This window comes from Pezoporus flaviventris, unplaced genomic scaffold, assembly GCF_033815535.1.
Source record: "Pezoporus flaviventris isolate CSIRO_AGI_PZ_B2104156 unplaced genomic scaffold, CSIRO_AGI_Pfla_v1 ptg000020l, whole genome shotgun sequence".
NCBI lineage: Eukaryota > Metazoa > Chordata > Aves > Psittaciformes > Psittacidae > Pezoporus > Pezoporus flaviventris.
In genome coordinates, this window is record NW_026892568.1 from 8,457,531 (window position 1) to 8,463,680 (window position 6,150).

A 6,150-nucleotide genomic window follows, 5' to 3' on the forward strand; every position below is an offset into this window, starting at 1 on the left:
CAGAGGATTATTGTCTGTGCTGCACCAGTGCTGATGTTCAAATCCTCTGAAGCTCAGGTTGTTCAGCCTGGAGAAGAGGAGGCTCCTGAAGGGGAGACCTGAGAGCAGCTCCAGTGCCTGAAGGGGCTGCAGGAAACCTGGAGAGGGGCTTGGGACAAGGGATGTAGGGACAGGCCAAGGGGAATGGCTTTAACCTGCCAGAGGGAGACTGAGCTGAGCTCTTAGGCAGAAGCTCTTCCCTGTGAGGGTGCTGAGGCGCTGGCACAGGGTGCCCAGAGAAGCTGTGGCTGCCCCATCCCTGGCAGTGTTCAAGGGCAGGTTGGACACAGGGGCTTGGAGCAAGCTGCTGTAGTGGAAGGGGTCCCTGCCCGTGGCAGGGGTTGGGACTGGAGGAGCTTTAAGGTCCCTTCCAATACAAACCAATCTGGGACTCTGAAACTTGGGAAACCATCTACAACAACTGAAATTGTCTGTTTTCTGCCCCTTGTGAGCCGAACCAGCTCCCTGAGCATCACAGCAGCATCAGTGCTAGCAAAAGGCTGGGTGTGAAAAAACAATGGACAGCCAGAGGGGACAGTGACCTCCAAGCCTGTGTCAGGGGGAGAACAGGCCAAGTACAGTGACACTGCCTGGGGTGGCATCAGCCCAGAGAGGATGGTGTCCTTGGCAAGGAAATGTAGTGCTGGTGGTGGGGAGCAGGGCTGGTGCTCACAGGCGTAACCTGAGTTGGGATCAGTTGTAATGCCTGTCTGCGCCCGGGCTTGATGTGGGGGAGAGAGGACCTGGGGTGCCCAGAATCATCTGCCTGGAGCTGGTGAGGTCCGCGCACACCAGCGCTGCTGCTTGTCCTGCTCCAAAGCAGCACATCCCTGCTCTCCTCACGGCATCCTGCAGGCCCGTGTGTGGCTTCCAGCAGTGCTGGAGGGGAGGTACCGACCCCCCCCCCGCTTCAGGGGTGGGAAGGGGGCCGGGTGTGAGCGGAGCCCCTGGGAACAGGCGGTAAATCCGGTCCTGTTGTGCTCTCCCGGCTGCTCCGCGCCGTTCCCGGGAGCAGCGCGGCCCCGTCCCTCCCGCGCAGCCCCGGCCGCTGTCACCGCGGCTCCTGAGCCCCTTTGTTGGGGAGCGCTTCAGCTGCCGCCGCTCGCTTCCCGGTCTGTAACGGGCCCCGGGCGGGGCTCCCGGAGCGCCGCGTCCCGGCCGTGCGGAGCTGCTCTGCTCCCGGGAGAGGGCGCTGGGATCAGCCTGGCCCCGGGCTGCGGATAGGCGGCAAGGGCATGGCCCCGGCCCACGAGCATTGCCTCTCCAGCGCTTGTCCCCGAGCGGGCAGCAGCACCAGGGCACAGATCCCAGGGTGGGAGCCTGCCCGGTGGGTGACCCGGTGTGTGAATGCATCCTGCACAGTGACCCGGTGTGTGAATGCATCCTGCACAGTGACCGGTGTGTGAATGCATCCTGCACAGTGACCGGTGTGTGAATGCATCCTGCACAGTGACCGGTGTGTGAATGCATCCTGCACAGTGACCCGTGTGTGAATGCATCCTGCACAGTGACCCCTGTGTGAATGCATCCTGCACAGTGACCGGTGTGTGAATGAATCCTGCACAGTGACCTGCTGTGTGTGAATGCATCCTGCACAGTGACCGGTGTGTGAATGCATCCTGCACAGCGACCCGGTGTGTGAATGCATCCTGCACAGTGACCCGGTGTGTGAATGCATCCTGCACAGTGACCGGTGTGTGAATGCATCCTGCACAGTGACCGGTGTGTGAATGCATCCTGCACAGCGACCCGGTGTGTGACTGCATCCTGCACAGCGACCCGGTGTGTGACTGCATCCTGCACAGTGACCGGTGTGTGAATGCATCCTGCACAGTGACTGGTGTGTGAATGCATCCTGCACAGTGACCAGTGTGTGAATGCATCCTGCACAGTGACCCGGTGTGTGAATGCATCCTGCACAGCGACCCGGTGTGTGAATGCATCCTGTACAGCGACCCGGTGTGTGTGAATGCATCCTGCACAGTGACCTGCTGTGTGTGAATGCATCCTGCACAGTGACCCGGTGTGTGTGAATGCATCCTGCACAGTGACCCGGTGTGTGTGAATGCATCCTGCACAGTGACCGGTGTGTGAATGCATCCTGCACAGTGACCCGTGTGTGTGAATGAATCCTGCACAGTGACCCGGTGTGTGAATGCATCCTGCACAGTGACCGGTGTGTGTGAATGCATCCTGCACAGTGACCGGTGTGTGAATGAATCCTGCACAGTGACCGGTGTGTGTGAATGCATCCTGCACAGTGACCTGCTGTGTGTGAATGCATCCTGCGCAGTGACCCGGTGTGTGAATGCATCCTGCACAGTGACCCGGTGTGTGAATGCATCCTGCACAGTGACCGGTGTGTGAATGCATCCTGCACAGTGACCGGTGTGTGAATGCATCCTGCACAGTGACCGGTGTGTGTGAATGCATCCTGCACAGTGACCGGTGTGTGAATGCATCCTGCACAGTGACCGGTGTGTGAATGCATCCTGCACAGTGACCGGTGTGTGAATGAATCCTGCACAGTGACCGGTGTGTGAATGCATCCTGCACAGTGACCGGTGTGTGAATGCATCCTGCACAGTGACCGGTGTGTGTGAATGCATCCTGCACAGTGACCGGTGTGTGAATGAATCCTGCACAGTGACCCAGTGTGTGTGAATGCATCCTGCACAGTGACCTGCTGTGTGTGAATGCATCCTGCACAGTGACCGGTGTGTGAATGAATCCTGCACAGTGACCCGGTGTGTGAATGAATCCTGCACAGTGACCCGGTGTGTGAATGAATCCTGCACAGTGACCCGGTGTGTGAATGCATCCTGCACAGTGACCGGTGTGTGAATGCATCCTGCACAGTGACCGGTGTGTGAATGCATCCTGCACAGTGACCGGTGTGTGAATGCATCCTGCACAGTGACCGGTGTGTGAATGCATCCTGCACAGTGACCGGTGTGTGAATGCATCCTGCACAGTGACCGGTGTGTGAATGCATCCTGCACAGTGACCGGTGTGTGAATGCATCCTGCACAGTGACCGGTGTGTGTGAATCCATCCTGCACAGTGACCCGGTGTGTGAATGCATCCTGCACAGTGACCGGTGTGTGTGAATGCATCCTGCACAGTGACCGGTGTGTGAATGCATCCTGCACAGTGACCGGTGTGTGAATGCATCCTGCACAGTGACCGGTGTGTGAATGCATCCTGCACAGTGACCGGTGTGTGTGAATGCATCCTGCACAGTGGCCCGGTGTGTGAATGCATCCTGCACAGTGACTGGTGTGTGAATGCATCCTGCACAGTAACGGGTGTGTGAATGAATCCTGCACAGTGACCGGTGTGTGTGAATGCATCCTGCACAGTGACCCGGTGTGTGAATGCATCCTGCACAGTGACCGGTGTGTGTGAATCCATCCTGCACAGTGACCCGGTGTGTGAATGCATCCTGCACAGTGACTGGTGTGTGAATGCATCCTGCACAGTGACCCAGTGTGTGAATGAATCCTGCACAGTGACCGGTGTGTGTGAATGCATCCTGCACAGTGACCCGGTGTGTGAATGCATCCTGCACAGTGACCGGTGTGTGAATGCATCCTGCACAGTGACCGGTGTGTGTGAATGCATCCTGCACAGTGACCAGTGTGTGAATGCATCCTGCACAGTGACCGGTGTGTGAATGCATCCTGCACAGTGACCGGTGTGTGAATGCATCCTGCACAGTGACCGGTGTGTGAATGCATCCTGCACAGCGACCCGGTGTGTGAATGCATCCTGCACAGTGACTGGTGTGTCAATGCATCCTGCACAGTGACCGGTGTGTCAATGCATCCTGCACAGTGACCCGTGTGTGTGAATGCATCCTGCACAGTGACCGGTGTGTCAATGCATCCTGCACAGTGACCCGTGTGTGTGAATGCATCCTGCACAGTGACCGGTGTGTGAATGCATCCTGCACAGTGTGTGAATCCATCCCGTCCTGGAGCATGTGAGTGCATGGTAGGAGCTGGAGGCATCAATCTCGGGGGAACCCTAGGGATACCCTCCCTCCCAGCGGGAGCCTTGCAGTGTCAGTGCAAGTTCACTCCCCCCAGTTGGCTCTGAGGATCCATGGCAGGGACAAGTCGTTATCCCATGGGACCAGCGGGGCTTGGCTTCTCCCTGGGGGCCCCGTCCCATACAGGGAGCCTTGCTGTCAGCCGGTGTGGCTGTGGGCGCTGTGCTGTGCTGCTGTTCCCACCACCTCCTTGCTGCACCCAGCTGCTGCTCCCCCAGCGGTGGCCTTGGTGCTCCCGGCTGCTGCTCCCGGGAGCAGGAGTGCTCCTTCCCGGAGGTGTCTGGGCCCTGCCGTTCTCATCACTCCTACGAATTCCAGCAGCCTGCCCGTGAATCCCTGCAGGCCCAGAGCCAGGCTGCTGATGGGCGCCTCTGCATGGAGCTCGGGCTCCCCACCAGTGATCCTGACCTCAGAAGAAGCAGTGAGGCCCAGAGCCTCTCATTCTCGGGAGGTGATAAACCCTGCTTGGGAAGCGCTCCGTCTCTGTGCTGGGTCAATGCCACCGCATTCCCGCGGAGGCAAACACCCTCTAACAGCTTCCAACCAAGGCCCATGGAAAGTGGGCAGTGCCAGGGAGAAAGACTTTGGGATGTGGGCAGTGATTGAGGGCACTGTGACAGCTGCAAGCATGTGCATCGTGTGTGAGGCCAAAGCAGCCTCGCAGCAGGACACAGTGGGCCAGAATCCTTCTTTGTCCCTAAAGCAGGCAGCCCATGTGGGCACAGCAGCAAAGACCCAGCCCCATGAGTTTCCCCACCCTGGTTCTGCCTCCACTGTGCTCCAGAGCTGTTCATAACCCTTGCTATCAGCCTACTGGTGCAGTCCTGGCTGTCACATCCCTCCAGCTTTTCCTCTCCATCCGTGTGGTGACTCAAACCTTTGGAAGCTGGCAGCTTCATCAAGTGAAGGAGTGGATTTGGGCAGGAAGGGAGGAGAAAGGGATCAAACGCACATCAAGAAGCTGAAGCAGAGGGTGCTGTGGTGCTACCAACATCTGGATGCTGTGGTGCTACCAACATCTGGATGCTGTGGTGCTACCAACATCTGGATGCTGTGGCTGAGCTCTGGAGCAGTTCTGAGGAGCAGGGATGGGAAGTGCCATGGTTGGTTGTTACTAAGAATACAACTGTCCATAGCCTGCCTGATGGGATTACCAATAAAGACAAAGCACAGTGAGGATCATGGCTCCACTTCCTTCCTCCTGCCCCAGGGGTTTAATCCCATCTTTGTTCCTGGCTTGGTTTTAGCTGCTCAATAAAAAACTCTGCTCCAGGAGGTAACTCCAAAGCTTTTTCCCTGGAGGAAACTCCAGGGGCAGATTCCCACGTCTGCTCCCATTGAGGGTATCTGGGGGATTGCTCCGTGCTGGTTTTACCCTGGCAGGAATAGCTTAGGCTGCCTAATTCCAGCCTGCTTTGTCCAAGGCTGGCTAATCCTGCAGCGGTCTCAAGGGGCAGGAAATCCTCAGTGACAGGGTCTGGAAGGACCTGAAACCCCTTGGCCAGGCTCCTGGGGAAGGCTCTGGGGTACAGCCTGGCTTTGGGGACACCCTGGCAGTGAGGTGCTTGGGGGAGGCTCCTGCAGCCCAGCTGCTCTCAGCACCCACTTTTGTGGTGGGTACCACCAGTAAATACCTCCTGCAGCTCCTGGGGATGGAGGAAGGACGTGATGAAGCGTGGGGTGGATGTAAATGCTCTCGGAGTGCTGCAAGGGGGGCAGTGGACACGCCAACGTGCATAGGGCTCCCTGCAGTTATGCTGAGCTTGCCAGGCTGTGGGTGCATCCCAGGATGCAGAGCTGAGGAGACAGAGACAATTCTAAGGTAGAGAGTTCCCAAGTGTTTAAAGGATGGCTACAAAAGATGGAGACTCCCTTTTTGCAAGGAGCCCCATGGAGAAGTGGAGGGGTGATGGAGACAAGTTACTCCTGGGGAGATTTTGCTGGATGCAACGGGGAAGTTTTTCACACTGAGAACAAGCAGTCACTGGAATAATCTCCCCAAGGAAGTGGTGGACTTCCCAGCACTGGACACACTTAAAATTCAGCTGGGCAGGGTG